Source organism: Schistocerca gregaria, chromosome 1 (genome assembly GCF_023897955.1).
Source record: "Schistocerca gregaria isolate iqSchGreg1 chromosome 1, iqSchGreg1.2, whole genome shotgun sequence".
Taxonomy (NCBI): Eukaryota; Metazoa; Arthropoda; class Insecta; order Orthoptera; family Acrididae; genus Schistocerca; species Schistocerca gregaria.
Genome location: NC_064920.1, coordinates 207,387,415 through 207,403,028, shown reverse-complemented (window position 1 = coordinate 207,403,028; position 15,614 = coordinate 207,387,415). Strand labels below are relative to the sequence as shown.

Sequence of the window (15,614 nt, the reverse complement as noted above, 5' to 3'; positions counted from 1 at the left end):
ACACTAGATCGCGTGTTAGTCGTTTGAGGTGCAATGGATGGGCAGCCAGTCGCAGCAGAACAGGAAGCTGCGTCGTGCACTGTTTCTACAAAAGCGAACAACACTGTCGCAGGTAGCGTGGCCGAGCGGTCTAAGGCGCTGGTTTAAGGCACCACTCTCTTCGGAGGCGTGGGTTCGAATCCCACCGCTGCCAATTTTTTCTCGTTTTTTGTGCCATTGCGGTGTTTTCTCTTGCGCTACAACGCAGCTCCTGTGACCGCCGTGCCGCGTAGGTAGCGTGGCCGAGCGGTCTAAGGCGCTGGTTTCAGGCACCAGTCTCTTCGGAGGCGTGGGTTCGAATCCCACCGCTGCCAACGTTTTCTGTCTCGAAAGCAGCAGCACTGGTTACCCGCGAAGGAAACAGCGCAGCAAGCCGTGAGCGCCTCTTTCTTAAATTGTCGTAGCACAGTGCGTGGTGCAACGACAGCATTCAGAGGAGCAGTTTGGAGTAATGATGCCTTGCGTTCGTGTTCATGAAATGTGTCCCGAGCATGCCGTTCTACAAAGTGGAAGCGTAGATTTTTACAGACGTCTTTCAATAGCGTGTTCGCCGGAGGAGCACTCGTGTCTTAATCCGGTGTGGTCTAGTGGCTAGGATACCTGGCTCTCACCCAGGAGGCCCGGGTTCGATTCCCGGCACCGGAAATGCCTATTTTGTTGCTCCTCTCATGCGACTTGGCCCGACTTAGCTCGACTGACGCTACGCTGACGCTTGCAGAAAACCACGTAAAGTATGACTGGCGGCCACAAGTGACGGCGAGAGAGATGCGACGTCTGCCCACCTCCTATCGAGGCACATACCTGTGGTCAACAGACTTGGAGGACTGCAAGACATTGCCACGGGTGGTGAATGCAGCTAACCCCTGTGCTTAGTGTCCTAATAGCGCGGGCACGTTCGTTTGCCAGTATACATGTAATGAAGAACGCGTCTGACACAGCTGTGGCGAGACACAGTGGCGAGACACAGTGGCTGAGCTTTGCTGTGCATCGCCACTTGCACACGCGAGAACTGCTTTCGGCGGTGCCTCCGTGGCCGTGATCGTCTAGTGGTTAGGACATTGCGTTGTGGCCGCAATAACCCAGGTTCGAATCCTGGTCACGGCACTTTTTAAAGTTTTGCCTCGCTGTCGCTGCAATGACGATAGTGACCCACTGTTTGAAAACACTGTGCCCTCTTGATTTTTCGCTCATGTTCCGCGGGCTGCAGGTGCCAGTTATCAACACGCAATGCCGCCGCACGAAAGAGCGGGCAGCTGCCTGTGTAGTCAATCTCTGTTCGAATAGGGCAGTCGTTTGAGGTGCAATGGATGGGCAGCCAGTCGCAGCAGAACAGGAAGCTGCGTCGTGCACTGTTTCTACAAAAGCGAACAACACTGTCGCAGGTAGCGTGGCCGAGCGGTCTAAGGCGCTGGTTTAAGGCACCACTCTCTTCGGAGGCGTGGGTTCGAATCCCACCGCTGCCAATTTTTTCTCGTTTTTTGTGCCATTGCGGTGTTTTCTCTTGCGCTACAACGCAGCTCCTGTGACCGCCGTGCCGCGTAGGTAGCGTGGCCGAGCGGTCTAAGGCGCTGGTTTCAGGCACCAGTCTCTTCGGAGGCGTGGGTTCGAATCCCACCGCTGCCAACGTTTTCTGTCTCGAAAGCAGCAGCACTGGTTACCCGCGAAGGAAACAGCGCAGCAAGCCGTGAGCGCCTCTTTCTTAAATTGTCGTAGCACAGTGCGTGGTGCAACGACAGCATTCAGAGGAGCAGTTTGGAGTAATGATGCCTTGCGTTCGTGTTCATGAAATGTGTCCCGAGCATGCCGTTCTACAAAGTGGAAGCGTAGATTTTTACAGACGTCTTTCAATAGCGTGTTCGCCGGAGGAGCACTCGTGTCTTAATCCGGTGTGGTCTAGTGGCTAGGATACCTGGCTCTCACCCAGGAGGCCCGGGTTCGATTCCCGGCACCGGAAATGCCTATTTTGTTGCTCCTCTCATGCGACTTGGCCCGACTTAGCTCGACTGACGCTACGCTGACGCTTGCAGAAAACCACGTAAAGTATGACTGGCGGCCACAAGTGACGGCGAGAGAGATGCGACGTCTGCCCACCTCCTATCGAGGCACATACCTGTGGTCAACAGACTTGGAGGACTGCAAGACATTGCCACGGGTGGTGAATGCAGCTAACCCCTGTGCTTAGTGTCCTAATAGCGCGGGCACGTTCGTTTGCCAGTATACATGTAATGAAGAACGCGTCTGACACAGCTGTGGCGAGACACAGTGGCGAGACACAGTGGCTGAGCTTTGCTGTGCATCGCCACTTGCACACGCGAGAACTGCTTTCGGCGGTGCCTCCGTGGCCGTGATCGTCTAGTGGTTAGGACATTGCGTTGTGGCCGCAATAACCCAGGTTCGAATCCTGGTCACGGCACTTTTTAAAGTTTTGCCTCGCTGTCGCTGCAATGACGATAGTGACCCACTGTTTGAAAACACTGTGCCCTCTTGATTTTTCGCTCATGTTCCGCGGGCTGCAGGTGCCAGTTATCAACACGCAATGCCGCCGCACGAAAGAGCGGGCAGCTGCCTGTGTAGTCAATCTCTGTTCGAATAGGGCAGTCGTTTGAGGTGCAATGGATGGGCAGCCAGTCGCAGCAGAACAGGAAGCTGCGTCGTGCACTGTTTCTACAAAAGCGAACAACACTGTCGCAGGTAGCGTGGCCGAGCGGTCTAAGGCGCTGGTTTAAGGCACCACTCTCTTCGGAGGCGTGGGTTCGAATCCCACCGCTGCCAATTTTTTCTCGTTTTTTGTGCCATTGCGGTGTTTTCTCTTGCGCTACAACGCAGCTCCTGTGACCGCCGTGCCGCGTAGGTAGCGTGGCCGAGCGGTCTAAGGCGCTGGTTTCAGGCACCAGTCTCTTCGGAGGCGTGGGTTCGAATCCCACCGCTGCCAACGTTTTCTGTCTCGAAAGCAGCAGCACTGGTTACCCGCGAAGGAAACAGCGCAGCAAGCCGTGAGCGCCTCTTTCTTAAATTGTCGTAGCACAGTGCGTGGTGCAACGACAGCATTCAGAGGAGCAGTTTGGAGTAATGATGCCTTGCGTTCGTGTTCATGAAATGTGTCCCGAGCATGCCGTTCTACAAAGTGGAAGCGTAGATTTTTACAGACGTCTTTCAATAGCGTGTTCGCCGGAGGAGCACTCGTGTCTTAATCCGGTGTGGTCTAGTGGCTAGGATACCTGGCTCTCACCCAGGAGGCCCGGGTTCGATTCCCGGCACCGGAAATGCCTATTTTGTTGCTCCTCTCATGCGACTTGGCCCGACTTAGCTCGACTGACGCTACGCTGACGCTTGCAGAAAACCACGTAAAGTATGACTGGCGGCCACAAGTGACGGCGAGAGAGATGCGACGTCTGCCCACCTCCTATCGAGGCACATACCTGTGGTCAACAGACTTGGAGGACTGCAAGACATTGCCACGGGTGGTGAATGCAGCTAACCCCTGTGCTTAGTGTCCTAATAGCGCGGGCACGTTCGTTTGCCAGTATACATGTAATGAAGAACGCGTCTGACACAGCTGTGGCGAGACACAGTGGCGAGACACAGTGGCTGAGCTTTGCTGTGCATCGCCACTTGCACACGCGAGAACTGCTTTCGGCGGTGCCTCCGTGGCCGTGATCGTCTAGTGGTTAGGACATTGCGTTGTGGCCGCAATAACCCAGGTTCGAATCCTGGTCACGGCACTTTTTAAAGTTTTGCCTCGCTGTCGCTGCAATGACGATAGTGACCCACTGTTTGAAAACACTGTGCCCTCTTGATTTTTCGCTCATGTTCCGCGGGCTGCAGGTGCCAGTTATCAACACGCAATGCCGCCGCACGAAAGAGCGGGCAGCTGCCTGTGTAGTCAATCTCTGTTCGAATAGGGCAGTCGTTTGAGGTGCAATGGATGGGCAGCCAGTCGCAGCAGAACAGGAAGCTGCGTCGTGCACTGTTTCTACAAAAGCGAACAACACTGTCGCAGGTAGCGTGGCCGAGCGGTCTAAGGCGCTGGTTTAAGGCACCACTCTCTTCGGAGGCGTGGGTTCGAATCCCACCGCTGCCAATTTTTTCTCGTTTTTTGTGCCATTGCGGTGTTTTCTCTTGCGCTACAACGCAGCTCCTGTGACCGCCGTGCCGCGTAGGTAGCGTGGCCGAGCGGTCTAAGGCGCTGGTTTCAGGCACCAGTCTCTTCGGAGGCGTGGGTTCGAATCCCACCGCTGCCAACGTTTTCTGTCTCGAAAGCAGCAGCACTGGTTACCCGCGAAGGAAACAGCGCAGCAAGCCGTGAGCGCCTCTTTCTTAAATTGTCGTAGCACAGTGCGTGGTGCAACGACAGCATTCAGAGGAGCAGTTTGGAGTAATGATGCCTTGCGTTCGTGTTCATGAAATGTGTCCCGAGCATGCCGTTCTACAAAGTGGAAGCGTAGATTTTTACAGACGTCTTTCAATAGCGTGTTCGCCGGAGGAGCACTCGTGTCTTAATCCGGTGTGGTCTAGTGGCTAGGATACCTGGCTCTCACCCAGGAGGCCCGGGTTCGATTCCCGGCACCGGAAATGCCTATTTTGTTGCTCCTCTCATGCGACTTGGCCCGACTTAGCTCGACTGACGCTACGCTGACGCTTGCAGAAAACCACGTAAAGTATGACTGGCGGCCACAAGTGACGGCGAGAGAGATGCGACGTCTGCCCACCTCCTATCGAGGCACATACCTGTGGTCAACAGACTTGGAGGACTGCAAGACATTGCCACGGGTGGTGAATGCAGCTAACCCCTGTGCTTAGTGTCCTAATAGCGCGGGCACGTTCGTTTGCCAGTATACATGTAATGAAGAACGCGTCTGACACAGCTGTGGCGAGACACAGTGGCGAGACACAGTGGCTGAGCTTTGCTGTGCATCGCCACTTGCACACGCGAGAACTGCTTTCGGCGGTGCCTCCGTGGCCGTGATCGTCTAGTGGTTAGGACATTGCGTTGTGGCCGCAATAACCCAGGTTCGAATCCTGGTCACGGCACTTTTTAAAGTTTTGCCTCGCTGTCGCTGCAATGACGATAGTGACCCACTGTTTGAAAACACTGTGCCCTCTTGATTTTTCGCTCATGTTCCGCGGGCTGCAGGTGCCAGTTATCAACACGCAATGCCGCCGCACGAAAGAGCGGGCAGCTGCCTGTGTAGTCAATCTCTGTTCGAATAGGGCAGTCGTTTGAGGTGCAATGGATGGGCAGCCAGTCGCAGCAGAACAGGAAGCTGCGTCGTGCACTGTTTCTACAAAAGCGAACAACACTGTCGCAGGTAGCGTGGCCGAGCGGTCTAAGGCGCTGGTTTAAGGCACCACTCTCTTCGGAGGCGTGGGTTCGAATCCCACCGCTGCCAATTTTTTCTCGTTTTTTGTGCCATTGCGGTGTTTTCTCTTGCGCTACAACGCAGCTCCTGTGACCGCCGTGCCGCGTAGGTAGCGTGGCCGAGCGGTCTAAGGCGCTGGTTTCAGGCACCAGTCTCTTCGGAGGCGTGGGTTCGAATCCCACCGCTGCCAACGTTTTCTGTCTCGAAAGCAGCAGCACTGGTTACCCGCGAAGGAAACAGCGCAGCAAGCCGTGAGCGCCTCTTTCTTAAATTGTCGTAGCACAGTGCGTGGTGCAACGACAGCATTCAGAGGAGCAGTTTGGAGTAATGATGCCTTGCGTTCGTGTTCATGAAATGTGTCCCGAGCATGCCGTTCTACAAAGTGGAAGCGTAGATTTTTACAGACGTCTTTCAATAGCGTGTTCGCCGGAGGAGCACTCGTGTCTTAATCCGGTGTGGTCTAGTGGCTAGGATACCTGGCTCTCACCCAGGAGGCCCGGGTTCGATTCCCGGCACCGGAAATGCCTATTTTGTTGCTCCTCTCATGCGACTTGGCCCGACTTAGCTCGACTGACGCTACGCTGACGCTTGCAGAAAACCACGTAAAGTATGACTGGCGGCCACAAGTGACGGCGAGAGAGATGCGACGTCTGCCCACCTCCTATCGAGGCACATACCTGTGGTCAACAGACTTGGAGGACTGCAAGACATTGCCACGGGTGGTGAATGCAGCTAACCCCTGTGCTTAGTGTCCTAATAGCGCGGGCACGTTCGTTTGCCAGTATACATGTAATGAAGAACGCGTCTGACACAGCTGTGGCGAGACACAGTGGCGAGACACAGTGGCTGAGCTTTGCTGTGCATCGCCACTTGCACACGCGAGAACTGCTTTCGGCGGTGCCTCCGTGGCCGTGATCGTCTAGTGGTTAGGACATTGCGTTGTGGCCGCAATAACCCAGGTTCGAATCCTGGTCACGGCACTTTTTAAAGTTTTGCCTCGCTGTCGCTGCAATGACGATAGTGACCCACTGTTTGAAAACACTGTGCCCTCTTGATTTTTCGCTCATGTTCCGCGGGCTGCAGGTGCCAGTTATCAACACGCAATGCCGCCGCACGAAAGAGCGGGCAGCTGCCTGTGTAGTCAATCTCTGTTCGAATAGGGCAGTCGTTTGAGGTGCAATGGATGGGCAGCCAGTCGCAGCAGAACAGGAAGCTGCGTCGTGCACTGTTTCTACAAAAGCGAACAACACTGTCGCAGGTAGCGTGGCCGAGCGGTCTAAGGCGCTGGTTTAAGGCACCACTCTCTTCGGAGGCGTGGGTTCGAATCCCACCGCTGCCAATTTTTTCTCGTTTTTTGTGCCATTGCGGTGTTTTCTCTTGCGCTACAACGCAGCTCCTGTGACCGCCGTGCCGCGTAGGTAGCGTGGCCGAGCGGTCTAAGGCGCTGGTTTCAGGCACCAGTCTCTTCGGAGGCGTGGGTTCGAATCCCACCGCTGCCAACGTTTTCTGTCTCGAAAGCAGCAGCACTGGTTACCCGCGAAGGAAACAGCGCAGCAAGCCGTGAGCGCCTCTTTCTTAAATTGTCGTAGCACAGTGCGTGGTGCAACGACAGCATTCAGAGGAGCAGTTTGGAGTAATGATGCCTTGCGTTCGTGTTCATGAAATGTGTCCCGAGCATGCCGTTCTACAAAGTGGAAGCGTAGATTTTTACAGACGTCTTTCAATAGCGTGTTCGCCGGAGGAGCACTCGTGTCTTAATCCGGTGTGGTCTAGTGGCTAGGATACCTGGCTCTCACCCAGGAGGCCCGGGTTCGATTCCCGGCACCGGAAATGCCTATTTTGTTGCTCCTCTCATGCGACTTGGCCCGACTTAGCTCGACTGACGCTACGCTGACGCTTGCAGAAAACCACGTAAAGTATGACTGGCGGCCACAAGTGACGGCGAGAGAGATGCGACGTCTGCCCACCTCCTATCGAGGCACATACCTGTGGTCAACAGACTTGGAGGACTGCAAGACATTGCCACGGGTGGTGAATGCAGCTAACCCCTGTGCTTAGTGTCCTAATAGCGCGGGCACGTTCGTTTGCCAGTATACATGTAATGAAGAACGCGTCTGACACAGCTGTGGCGAGACACAGTGGCGAGACACAGTGGCTGAGCTTTGCTGTGCATCGCCACTTGCACACGCGAGAACTGCTTTCGGCGGTGCCTCCGTGGCCGTGATCGTCTAGTGGTTAGGACATTGCGTTGTGGCCGCAATAACCCAGGTTCGAATCCTGGTCACGGCACTTTTTAAAGTTTTGCCTCGCTGTCGCTGCAATGACGATAGTGACCCACTGTTTGAAAACACTGTGCCCTCTTGATTTTTCGCTCATGTTCCGCGGGCTGCAGGTGCCAGTTATCAACACGCAATGCCGCCGCACGAAAGAGCGGGCAGCTGCCTGTGTAGTCAATCTCTGTTCGAATAGGGCAGTCGTTTGAGGTGCAATGGATGGGCAGCCAGTCGCAGCAGAACAGGAAGCTGCGTCGTGCACTGTTTCTACAAAAGCGAACAACACTGTCGCAGGTAGCGTGGCCGAGCGGTCTAAGGCGCTGGTTTAAGGCACCACTCTCTTCGGAGGCGTGGGTTCGAATCCCACCGCTGCCAATTTTTTCTCGTTTTTTGTGCCATTGCGGTGTTTTCTCTTGCGCTACAACGCAGCTCCTGTGACCGCCGTGCCGCGTAGGTAGCGTGGCCGAGCGGTCTAAGGCGCTGGTTTCAGGCACCAGTCTCTTCGGAGGCGTGGGTTCGAATCCCACCGCTGCCAACGTTTTCTGTCTCGAAAGCAGCAGCACTGGTTACCCGCGAAGGAAACAGCGCAGCAAGCCGTGAGCGCCTCTTTCTTAAATTGTCGTAGCACAGTGCGTGGTGCAACGACAGCATTCAGAGGAGCAGTTTGGAGTAATGATGCCTTGCGTTCGTGTTCATGAAATGTGTCCCGAGCATGCCGTTCTACAAAGTGGAAGCGTAGATTTTTACAGACGTCTTTCAATAGCGTGTTCGCCGGAGGAGCACTCGTGTCTTAATCCGGTGTGGTCTAGTGGCTAGGATACCTGGCTCTCACCCAGGAGGCCCGGGTTCGATTCCCGGCACCGGAAATGCCTATTTTGTTGCTCCTCTCATGCGACTTGGCCCGACTTAGCTCGACTGACGCTACGCTGACGCTTGCAGAAAACCACGTAAAGTATGACTGGCGGCCACAAGTGACGGCGAGAGAGATGCGACGTCTGCCCACCTCCTATCGAGGCACATACCTGTGGTCAACAGACTTGGAGGACTGCAAGACATTGCCACGGGTGGTGAATGCAGCTAACCCCTGTGCTTAGTGTCCTAATAGCGCGGGCACGTTCGTTTGCCAGTATACATGTAATGAAGAACGCGTCTGACACAGCTGTGGCGAGACACAGTGGCGAGACACAGTGGCTGAGCTTTGCTGTGCATCGCCACTTGCACACGCGAGAACTGCTTTCGGCGGTGCCTCCGTGGCCGTGATCGTCTAGTGGTTAGGACATTGCGTTGTGGCCGCAATAACCCAGGTTCGAATCCTGGTCACGGCACTTTTTAAAGTTTTGCCTCGCTGTCGCTGCAATGACGATAGTGACCCACTGTTTGAAAACACTGTGCCCTCTTGATTTTTCGCTCATGTTCCGCGGGCTGCAGGTGCCAGTTATCAACACGCAATGCCGCCGCACGAAAGAGCGGGCAGCTGCCTGTGTAGTCAATCTCTGTTCGAATAGGGCAGTCGTTTGAGGTGCAATGGATGGGCAGCCAGTCGCAGCAGAACAGGAAGCTGCGTCGTGCACTGTTTCTACAAAAGCGAACAACACTGTCGCAGGTAGCGTGGCCGAGCGGTCTAAGGCGCTGGTTTAAGGCACCACTCTCTTCGGAGGCGTGGGTTCGAATCCCACCGCTGCCAATTTTTTCTCGTTTTTTGTGCCATTGCGGTGTTTTCTCTTGCGCTACAACGCAGCTCCTGTGACCGCCGTGCCGCGTAGGTAGCGTGGCCGAGCGGTCTAAGGCGCTGGTTTCAGGCACCAGTCTCTTCGGAGGCGTGGGTTCGAATCCCACCGCTGCCAACGTTTTCTGTCTCGAAAGCAGCAGCACTGGTTACCCGCGAAGGAAACAGCGCAGCAAGCCGTGAGCGCCTCTTTCTTAAATTGTCGTAGCACAGTGCGTGGTGCAACGACAGCATTCAGAGGAGCAGTTTGGAGTAATGATGCCTTGCGTTCGTGTTCATGAAATGTGTCCCGAGCATGCCGTTCTACAAAGTGGAAGCGTAGATTTTTACAGACGTCTTTCAATAGCGTGTTCGCCGGAGGAGCACTCGTGTCTTAATCCGGTGTGGTCTAGTGGCTAGGATACCTGGCTCTCACCCAGGAGGCCCGGGTTCGATTCCCGGCACCGGAAATGCCTATTTTGTTGCTCCTCTCATGCGACTTGGCCCGACTTAGCTCGACTGACGCTACGCTGACGCTTGCAGAAAACCACGTAAAGTATGACTGGCGGCCACAAGTGACGGCGAGAGAGATGCGACGTCTGCCCACCTCCTATCGAGGCACATACCTGTGGTCAACAGACTTGGAGGACTGCAAGACATTGCCACGGGTGGTGAATGCAGCTAACCCCTGTGCTTAGTGTCCTAATAGCGCGGGCACGTTCGTTTGCCAGTATACATGTAATGAAGAACGCGTCTGACACTGCTGTGGCGAGACACAGTGGCGAGACACAGTGGCTGAGCTTTGCTGTGCATCGCCACTTGCACACGCGAGAACTGCTTTCGGCGGTGCCTCCGTGGCCGTGATCGTCTAGTGGTTAGGACATTGCGTTGTGGCCGCAATAACCCAGGTTCGAATCCTGGTCACGGCACTTTTTAAAGTTTTGCCTCGCTGTCGCTGCAATGACGATAGTGACCCACTGTTTGAAAACACTGTGCCCTCTTGATTTTTCGCTCATGTTCCGCGGGCTGCAGGTGCCAGTTATCAACACGCAATGCCGCCGCACGAAAGAGCGGGCAGCTGCCTGTGTAGTCAATCTCTGTTCGAATAGGGCAGTCGTTTGAGGTGCAATGGATGGGCAGCCAGTCGCAGCAGAACAGGAAGCTGCGTCGTGCACTGTTTCTACAAAAGCGAACAACACTGTCGCAGGTAGCGTGGCCGAGCGGTCTAAGGCGCTGGTTTAAGGCACCACTCTCTTCGGAGGCGTGGGTTCGAATCCCACCGCTGCCAATTTTTTCTCGTTTTTTGTGCCATTGCGGTGTTTTCTCTTGCGCTACAACGCAGCTCCTGTGACCGCCGTGCCGCGTAGGTAGCGTGGCCGAGCGGTCTAAGGCGCTGGTTTCAGGCACCAGTCTCTTCGGAGGCGTGGGTTCGAATCCCACCGCTGCCAACGTTTTCTGTCTCGAAAGCAGCAGCACTGGTTACCCGCGAAGGAAACAGCGCAGCAAGCCGTGAGCGCCTCTTTCTTAAATTGTCGTAGCACAGTGCGTGGTGCAACGACAGCATTCAGAGGAGCAGTTTGGAGTAATGATGCCTTGCGTTCGTGTTCATGAAATGTGTCCCGAGCATGCCGTTCTACAAAGTGGAAGCGTAGATTTTTACAGACGTCTTTCAATAGCGTGTTCGCCGGAGGAGCACTCGTGTCTTAATCCGGTGTGGTCTAGTGGCTAGGATACCTGGCTCTCACCCAGGAGGCCCGGGTTCGATTCCCGGCACCGGAAATGCCTATTTTGTTGCTCCTCTCATGCGACTTGGCCCGACTTAGCTCGACTGACGCTACGCTGACGCTTGCAGAAAACCACGTAAAGTATGACTGGCGGCCACAAGTGACGGCGAGAGAGATGCGACGTCTGCCCACCTCCTATCGAGGCACATACCTGTGGTCAACAGACTTGGAGGACTGCAAGACATTGCCACGGGTGGTGAATGCAGCTAACCCCTGTGCTTAGTGTCCTAATAGCGCGGGCACGTTCGTTTGCCAGTATACATGTAATGAAGAACGCGTCTGACACAGCTGTGGCGAGACACAGTGGCGACACACAGTGGCTGAGCTTTGCTGTGCATCGCCACTTGCACACGCGAGAACTGCTTTCGGCGGTGCCTCCGTGGCCGTGATCGTCTAGTGGTTAGGACATTGCGTTGTGGCCGCAATAACCCAGGTTCGAATCCTGGTCACGGCACTTTTTAAAGTTTTGCCTCGCTGTCGCTGCAATGACGATAGTGACCCACTGTTTGAAAACACTGTGCCCTCTTGATTTTTCGCTCATGTTCCGCGGGCTGCAGGTGCCAGTTATCAACACGCAATGCCGCCGCACGAAAGAGCGGGCAGCTGCCTGTGTAGTCAATCTCTGTTCGAATAGGGCAGTCGTTTGAGGTGCAATGGATGGGCAGCCAGTCGCAGCAGAACAGGAAGCTGCGTCGTGCACTGTTTCTACAAAAGCGAACAACACTGTCGCAGGTAGCGTGGCCGGGCGGTCTAAGGCGCTGGTTTAAGGCACCACTCTCTTCGGAGGCGTGGGTTCGAATCCCACCGCTGCCAATTTTTTCTCGTTTTTTGTGCCATTGCGGTGTTTTCTCTTGCGCTACAACGCAGCTCCTGTGACCGCCGTGCCGCGTAGGTAGCGTGGCCGAGCGGTCTAAGGCGCTGGTTTCAGGCACCAGTCTCTTCGGAGGCGTGGGTTCGAATCCCACCGCTGCCAACGTTTTCTGTCTCGAAAGCAGCAGCACTGGTTACCCGCGAAGGAAACAGCGCAGCAAGCCGTGAGCGCCTCTTTCTTAAATTGTCGTAGCACAGTGCGTGGTGCAACGACAGCATTCAGAGGAGCAGTTTGGAGTAATGATGCCTTGCGTTCGTGTTCATGAAATGTGTCCCGAGCATGCCGTTCTACAAAGTGGAAGCGTAGATTTTTACAGACGTCTTTCAATAGCGTGTTCGCCGGAGGAGCACTCGTGTCTTAATCCGGTGTGGTCTAGTGGCTAGGATACCTGGCTCTCACCCAGGAGGCCCGGGTTCGATTCCCGGCACCGGAAATGCCTATTTTGTTGCTCCTCTCATGCGACTTGGCCCGACTTAGCTCGACTGACGCTACGCTGACGCTTGCAGAAAACCACGTAAAGTATGACTGGCGGCCACAAGTGACGGCGAGAGAGATGCGACGTCTGCCCACCTCCTATCGAGGCACATACCTGTGGTCAACAGACTTGGAGGACTGCAAGACATTGCCACGGGTGGTGAATGCAGCTAACCCCTGTGCTTAGTGTCCTAATAGCGCGGGCACGTTCGTTTGCCAGTATACATGTAATGAAGAACGCGTCTGACACAGCTGTGGCGAGACACAGTGGCGAGACACAGTGGCTGAGCTTTGCTGTGCATCGCCACTTGCACACGCGAGAACTGCTTTCGGCGGTGCCTCCGTGGCCGTGATCGTCTAGTGGTTAGGACATTGCGTTGTGGCCGCAATAACCCAGGTTCGAATCCTGGTCACGGCACTTTTTAAAGTTTTGCCTCGCTGTCGCTGCAATGACGATAGTGACCCACTGTTTGAAAACACTGTGCCCTCTTGATTTTTCGCTCATGTTCCGCGGGCTGCAGGTGCCAGTTATCAACACGCAATGCCGCCGCACGAAAGAGCGGGCAGCTGCCTGTGTAGTCAATCTCTGTTCGAATAGGGCAGTCGTTTGAGGTGCAATGGATGGGCAGCCAGTCGCAGCAGAACAGGAAGCTGCGTCGTGCACTGTTTCTACAAAAGCGAACAACACTGTCGCAGGTAGCGTGGCCGAGCGGTCTAAGGCGCTGGTTTAAGGCACCACTCTCTTCGGAGGCGTGGGTTCGAATCCCACCGCTGCCAATTTTTTCTCGTTTTTTGTGCCATTGCGGTGTTTTCTCTTGCGCTACAACGCAGCTCCTGTGACCGCCGTGCCGCGTAGGTAGCGTGGCCGAGCGGTCTAAGGCGCTGGTTTCAGGCACCAGTCTCTTCGGAGGCGTGGGTTCGAATCCCACCGCTGCCAACGTTTTCTGTCTCGAAAGCAGCAGCACTGGTTACCCGCGAAGGAAACAGCGCAGCAAGCCGTGAGCGCCTCTTTCTTAAATTGTCGTAGCACAGTGCGTGGTGCAACGACAGCATTCAGAGGAGCAGTTTGGAGTAATGATGCCTTGCGTTCGTGTTCATGAAATGTGTCCCGAGCATGCCGTTCTACAAAGTGGAAGCGTAGATTTTTACAGACGTCTTTCAATAGCGTGTTCGCCGGAGGAGCACTCGTGTCTTAATCCGGTGTGGTCTAGTGGCTAGGATACCTGGCTCTCACCCAGGAGGCCCGGGTTCGATTCCCGGCACCGGAAATGCCTATTTTGTTGCTCCTCTCATGCGACTTGGCCCGACTTAGCTCGACTGACGCTACGCTGACGCTTGCAGAAAACCACGTAAAGTATGACTGGCGGCCACAAGTGACGGCGAGAGAGATGCGACGTCTGCCCACCTCCTATCGAGGCACATACCTGTGGTCAACAGACTTGGAGGACTGCAAGACATTGCCACGGGTGGTGAATGCAGCTAACCCCTGTGCTTAGTGTCCTAATAGCGCGGGCACGTTCGTTTGCCAGTATACATGTAATGAAGAACGCGTCTGACACAGCTGTGGCGAGACACAGTGGCGAGACACAGTGGCTGAGCTTTGCTGTGCATCGCCACTTGCACACGCGAGAACTGCTTTCGGCGGTGCCTCCGTGGCCGTGATCGTCTAGTGGTTAGGACATTGCGTTGTGGCCGCAATAACCCAGGTTCGAATCCTGGTCACGGCACTTTTTAAAGTTTTGCCTCGCTGTCGCTGCAATGACGATAGTGACCCACTGTTTGAAAACACTGTGCCCTCTTGATTTTTCGCTCATGTTCCGCGGGCTGCAGGTGCCAGTTATCAACACGCAATGCCGCCGCACGAAAGAGCGGGCAGCTGCCTGTGTAGTCAATCTCTGTTCGAATAGGGCAGTCGTTTGAGGTGCAATGGATGGGCAGCCAGTCGCAGCAGAACAGGAAGCTGCGTCGTGCACTGTTTCTACAAAAGCGAACAACACTGTCGCAGGTAGCGTGGCCGAGCGGTCTAAGGCGCTGGTTTAAGGCACCACTCTCTTCGGAGGCGTGGGTTCGAATCCCACCGCTGCCAATTTTTTCTCGTTTTTTGTGCCATTGCGGTGTTTTCTCTTGCGCTACAACGCAGCTCCTGTGACCGCCGTGCCGCGTAGGTAGCGTGGCCGAGCGGTCTAAGGCGCTGGTTTCAGGCACCAGTCTCTTCGGAGGCGTGGGTTCGAATCCCACCGCTGCCAACGTTTTCTGTCTCGAAAGCAGCAGCACTGGTTACCCGCGAAGGAAACAGCGCAGCAAGCCGTGAGCGCCTCTTTCTTAAATTGTCGTAGCACAGTGCGTGGTGCAACGACAGCATTCAGAGGAGCAGTTTGGAGTAATGATGCCTTGCGTTCGTGTTCATGAAATGTGTCCCGAGCATGCCGTTCTACAAAGTGGAAGCGTAGATTTTTACAGACGTCTTTCAATAGCGTGTTCGCCGGAGGAGCACTCGTGTCTTAATCCGGTGTGGTCTAGTGGCTAGGATACCTGGCTCTCACCCAGGAGGCCCGGGTTCGATTCCCGGCACCGGAAATGCCTATTTTGTTGCTCCTCTCATGCGACTTGGCCCGACTTAGCTCGACTGACGCTACGCTGACGCTTGCAGAAAACCACGTAAAGTATGACTGGCGGCCACAAGTGACGGCGAGAGAGATGCGACGTCTGCCCACCTCCTATCGAGGCACATACCTGTGGTCAACAGACTTGGAGGACTGCAAGACATTGCCACGGGTGGTGAATGCAGCTAACCCCTGTGCTTAGTGTCCTAATAGCGCGGGCACGTTCGTTTGCCAGTATACATGTAATGAAGAACGCGTCTGACACTGCTGTGGCGAGACACAGTGGCGAGACACAGTGGCTGAGCTTTGCTGTGCATCGCCACTTGCACACGCGAGAACTGCTTTCGGCGGTGCCTCCGTGGCCGTGATCGTCTAGTGGTTAGGACATTGCGTTGTGGCCGCAATAACCCAGGTTCGAATCCTGGTCACGGCACTTTTTAAAGTTTTGCCTCGCTGTCGCTGCAATGACGATAGTGACCCACTGTTTGAAAACACTGTGCCCTCT

The 15,614-nt window shown here is 55.1% G+C and overlaps 47 non-coding genes across 47 annotated transcripts; all 47 read left to right on the top strand.

Annotated features, from left to right (window-relative positions):
• The first annotated feature begins 111 nt into the window (after positions 1–111).
• Positions 112–193, top strand: Trnal-aag (transfer RNA leucine (anticodon AAG)). Its single transcript has one exon. It is a non-coding gene; the product is annotated as a tRNA-Leu (tRNA).
• Positions 194–271: 78 nt separating this feature from the next.
• Positions 272–353, top strand: Trnal-cag (transfer RNA leucine (anticodon CAG)). Its single transcript has one exon. It is a non-coding gene; the product is annotated as a tRNA-Leu (tRNA).
• Positions 354–612: 259 nt separating this feature from the next.
• Trnae-cuc (transfer RNA glutamic acid (anticodon CUC)) lies at positions 613–684 on the top strand. The gene has a single exon. It is a non-coding gene; the product is annotated as a tRNA-Glu (tRNA).
• Positions 685–1,071: 387 nt separating this feature from the next.
• Trnah-gug (transfer RNA histidin (anticodon GUG)) lies at positions 1,072–1,143 on the top strand. Its single transcript has one exon. It is a non-coding gene; the product is annotated as a tRNA-His (tRNA).
• A 277-nt stretch (positions 1,144–1,420) lies between these two features.
• Trnal-aag (transfer RNA leucine (anticodon AAG)) lies at positions 1,421–1,502 on the top strand. Its single transcript has one exon. It is a non-coding gene; the product is annotated as a tRNA-Leu (tRNA).
• A 78-nt stretch (positions 1,503–1,580) lies between these two features.
• Positions 1,581–1,662, top strand: Trnal-cag (transfer RNA leucine (anticodon CAG)). Its single transcript has one exon. It is a non-coding gene; the product is annotated as a tRNA-Leu (tRNA).
• Positions 1,663–1,921: 259 nt separating this feature from the next.
• On the top strand, positions 1,922–1,993 carry Trnae-cuc (transfer RNA glutamic acid (anticodon CUC)). The gene has a single exon. It is a non-coding gene; the product is annotated as a tRNA-Glu (tRNA).
• A 387-nt stretch (positions 1,994–2,380) lies between these two features.
• On the top strand, positions 2,381–2,452 carry Trnah-gug (transfer RNA histidin (anticodon GUG)). Its single transcript has one exon. It is a non-coding gene; the product is annotated as a tRNA-His (tRNA).
• Positions 2,453–2,729: 277 nt separating this feature from the next.
• Positions 2,730–2,811, top strand: Trnal-aag (transfer RNA leucine (anticodon AAG)). The gene has a single exon. It is a non-coding gene; the product is annotated as a tRNA-Leu (tRNA).
• A 78-nt stretch (positions 2,812–2,889) lies between these two features.
• Positions 2,890–2,971, top strand: Trnal-cag (transfer RNA leucine (anticodon CAG)). The gene has a single exon. It is a non-coding gene; the product is annotated as a tRNA-Leu (tRNA).
• Positions 2,972–3,230: 259 nt separating this feature from the next.
• Positions 3,231–3,302, top strand: Trnae-cuc (transfer RNA glutamic acid (anticodon CUC)). Its single transcript has one exon. It is a non-coding gene; the product is annotated as a tRNA-Glu (tRNA).
• A 387-nt stretch (positions 3,303–3,689) lies between these two features.
• Positions 3,690–3,761, top strand: Trnah-gug (transfer RNA histidin (anticodon GUG)). Its single transcript has one exon. It is a non-coding gene; the product is annotated as a tRNA-His (tRNA).
• A 277-nt stretch (positions 3,762–4,038) lies between these two features.
• Positions 4,039–4,120, top strand: Trnal-aag (transfer RNA leucine (anticodon AAG)). The gene has a single exon. It is a non-coding gene; the product is annotated as a tRNA-Leu (tRNA).
• Positions 4,121–4,198: 78 nt separating this feature from the next.
• On the top strand, positions 4,199–4,280 carry Trnal-cag (transfer RNA leucine (anticodon CAG)). Its single transcript has one exon. It is a non-coding gene; the product is annotated as a tRNA-Leu (tRNA).
• Positions 4,281–4,539: 259 nt separating this feature from the next.
• Trnae-cuc (transfer RNA glutamic acid (anticodon CUC)) lies at positions 4,540–4,611 on the top strand. The gene has a single exon. It is a non-coding gene; the product is annotated as a tRNA-Glu (tRNA).
• A 387-nt stretch (positions 4,612–4,998) lies between these two features.
• Positions 4,999–5,070, top strand: Trnah-gug (transfer RNA histidin (anticodon GUG)). The gene has a single exon. It is a non-coding gene; the product is annotated as a tRNA-His (tRNA).
• A 277-nt stretch (positions 5,071–5,347) lies between these two features.
• Trnal-aag (transfer RNA leucine (anticodon AAG)) lies at positions 5,348–5,429 on the top strand. Its single transcript has one exon. It is a non-coding gene; the product is annotated as a tRNA-Leu (tRNA).
• A 78-nt stretch (positions 5,430–5,507) lies between these two features.
• Positions 5,508–5,589, top strand: Trnal-cag (transfer RNA leucine (anticodon CAG)). The gene has a single exon. It is a non-coding gene; the product is annotated as a tRNA-Leu (tRNA).
• Positions 5,590–5,848: 259 nt separating this feature from the next.
• Positions 5,849–5,920, top strand: Trnae-cuc (transfer RNA glutamic acid (anticodon CUC)). Its single transcript has one exon. It is a non-coding gene; the product is annotated as a tRNA-Glu (tRNA).
• A 387-nt stretch (positions 5,921–6,307) lies between these two features.
• Positions 6,308–6,379, top strand: Trnah-gug (transfer RNA histidin (anticodon GUG)). Its single transcript has one exon. It is a non-coding gene; the product is annotated as a tRNA-His (tRNA).
• A 277-nt stretch (positions 6,380–6,656) lies between these two features.
• Trnal-aag (transfer RNA leucine (anticodon AAG)) lies at positions 6,657–6,738 on the top strand. The gene has a single exon. It is a non-coding gene; the product is annotated as a tRNA-Leu (tRNA).
• A 78-nt stretch (positions 6,739–6,816) lies between these two features.
• Trnal-cag (transfer RNA leucine (anticodon CAG)) lies at positions 6,817–6,898 on the top strand. Its single transcript has one exon. It is a non-coding gene; the product is annotated as a tRNA-Leu (tRNA).
• A 259-nt stretch (positions 6,899–7,157) lies between these two features.
• Positions 7,158–7,229, top strand: Trnae-cuc (transfer RNA glutamic acid (anticodon CUC)). Its single transcript has one exon. It is a non-coding gene; the product is annotated as a tRNA-Glu (tRNA).
• A 387-nt stretch (positions 7,230–7,616) lies between these two features.
• Positions 7,617–7,688, top strand: Trnah-gug (transfer RNA histidin (anticodon GUG)). Its single transcript has one exon. It is a non-coding gene; the product is annotated as a tRNA-His (tRNA).
• A 277-nt stretch (positions 7,689–7,965) lies between these two features.
• On the top strand, positions 7,966–8,047 carry Trnal-aag (transfer RNA leucine (anticodon AAG)). Its single transcript has one exon. It is a non-coding gene; the product is annotated as a tRNA-Leu (tRNA).
• A 78-nt stretch (positions 8,048–8,125) lies between these two features.
• Positions 8,126–8,207, top strand: Trnal-cag (transfer RNA leucine (anticodon CAG)). The gene has a single exon. It is a non-coding gene; the product is annotated as a tRNA-Leu (tRNA).
• Positions 8,208–8,466: 259 nt separating this feature from the next.
• Positions 8,467–8,538, top strand: Trnae-cuc (transfer RNA glutamic acid (anticodon CUC)). The gene has a single exon. It is a non-coding gene; the product is annotated as a tRNA-Glu (tRNA).
• A 387-nt stretch (positions 8,539–8,925) lies between these two features.
• On the top strand, positions 8,926–8,997 carry Trnah-gug (transfer RNA histidin (anticodon GUG)). The gene has a single exon. It is a non-coding gene; the product is annotated as a tRNA-His (tRNA).
• Positions 8,998–9,274: 277 nt separating this feature from the next.
• Trnal-aag (transfer RNA leucine (anticodon AAG)) lies at positions 9,275–9,356 on the top strand. The gene has a single exon. It is a non-coding gene; the product is annotated as a tRNA-Leu (tRNA).
• A 78-nt stretch (positions 9,357–9,434) lies between these two features.
• Trnal-cag (transfer RNA leucine (anticodon CAG)) lies at positions 9,435–9,516 on the top strand. Its single transcript has one exon. It is a non-coding gene; the product is annotated as a tRNA-Leu (tRNA).
• Positions 9,517–9,775: 259 nt separating this feature from the next.
• Trnae-cuc (transfer RNA glutamic acid (anticodon CUC)) lies at positions 9,776–9,847 on the top strand. The gene has a single exon. It is a non-coding gene; the product is annotated as a tRNA-Glu (tRNA).
• Positions 9,848–10,234: 387 nt separating this feature from the next.
• Positions 10,235–10,306, top strand: Trnah-gug (transfer RNA histidin (anticodon GUG)). The gene has a single exon. It is a non-coding gene; the product is annotated as a tRNA-His (tRNA).
• Positions 10,307–10,583: 277 nt separating this feature from the next.
• Positions 10,584–10,665, top strand: Trnal-aag (transfer RNA leucine (anticodon AAG)). The gene has a single exon. It is a non-coding gene; the product is annotated as a tRNA-Leu (tRNA).
• A 78-nt stretch (positions 10,666–10,743) lies between these two features.
• Positions 10,744–10,825, top strand: Trnal-cag (transfer RNA leucine (anticodon CAG)). The gene has a single exon. It is a non-coding gene; the product is annotated as a tRNA-Leu (tRNA).
• Positions 10,826–11,084: 259 nt separating this feature from the next.
• Trnae-cuc (transfer RNA glutamic acid (anticodon CUC)) lies at positions 11,085–11,156 on the top strand. The gene has a single exon. It is a non-coding gene; the product is annotated as a tRNA-Glu (tRNA).
• Positions 11,157–11,543: 387 nt separating this feature from the next.
• Positions 11,544–11,615, top strand: Trnah-gug (transfer RNA histidin (anticodon GUG)). Its single transcript has one exon. It is a non-coding gene; the product is annotated as a tRNA-His (tRNA).
• Positions 11,616–12,052: 437 nt separating this feature from the next.
• On the top strand, positions 12,053–12,134 carry Trnal-cag (transfer RNA leucine (anticodon CAG)). Its single transcript has one exon. It is a non-coding gene; the product is annotated as a tRNA-Leu (tRNA).
• Positions 12,135–12,393: 259 nt separating this feature from the next.
• Trnae-cuc (transfer RNA glutamic acid (anticodon CUC)) lies at positions 12,394–12,465 on the top strand. Its single transcript has one exon. It is a non-coding gene; the product is annotated as a tRNA-Glu (tRNA).
• Positions 12,466–12,852: 387 nt separating this feature from the next.
• Positions 12,853–12,924, top strand: Trnah-gug (transfer RNA histidin (anticodon GUG)). Its single transcript has one exon. It is a non-coding gene; the product is annotated as a tRNA-His (tRNA).
• Positions 12,925–13,201: 277 nt separating this feature from the next.
• On the top strand, positions 13,202–13,283 carry Trnal-aag (transfer RNA leucine (anticodon AAG)). The gene has a single exon. It is a non-coding gene; the product is annotated as a tRNA-Leu (tRNA).
• A 78-nt stretch (positions 13,284–13,361) lies between these two features.
• On the top strand, positions 13,362–13,443 carry Trnal-cag (transfer RNA leucine (anticodon CAG)). The gene has a single exon. It is a non-coding gene; the product is annotated as a tRNA-Leu (tRNA).
• Positions 13,444–13,702: 259 nt separating this feature from the next.
• Trnae-cuc (transfer RNA glutamic acid (anticodon CUC)) lies at positions 13,703–13,774 on the top strand. Its single transcript has one exon. It is a non-coding gene; the product is annotated as a tRNA-Glu (tRNA).
• A 387-nt stretch (positions 13,775–14,161) lies between these two features.
• Trnah-gug (transfer RNA histidin (anticodon GUG)) lies at positions 14,162–14,233 on the top strand. Its single transcript has one exon. It is a non-coding gene; the product is annotated as a tRNA-His (tRNA).
• Positions 14,234–14,510: 277 nt separating this feature from the next.
• Positions 14,511–14,592, top strand: Trnal-aag (transfer RNA leucine (anticodon AAG)). Its single transcript has one exon. It is a non-coding gene; the product is annotated as a tRNA-Leu (tRNA).
• A 78-nt stretch (positions 14,593–14,670) lies between these two features.
• Trnal-cag (transfer RNA leucine (anticodon CAG)) lies at positions 14,671–14,752 on the top strand. The gene has a single exon. It is a non-coding gene; the product is annotated as a tRNA-Leu (tRNA).
• Positions 14,753–15,011: 259 nt separating this feature from the next.
• On the top strand, positions 15,012–15,083 carry Trnae-cuc (transfer RNA glutamic acid (anticodon CUC)). The gene has a single exon. It is a non-coding gene; the product is annotated as a tRNA-Glu (tRNA).
• Positions 15,084–15,470: 387 nt separating this feature from the next.
• On the top strand, positions 15,471–15,542 carry Trnah-gug (transfer RNA histidin (anticodon GUG)). Its single transcript has one exon. It is a non-coding gene; the product is annotated as a tRNA-His (tRNA).
• The last annotated feature ends 72 nt before the right edge of the window (positions 15,543–15,614 follow it).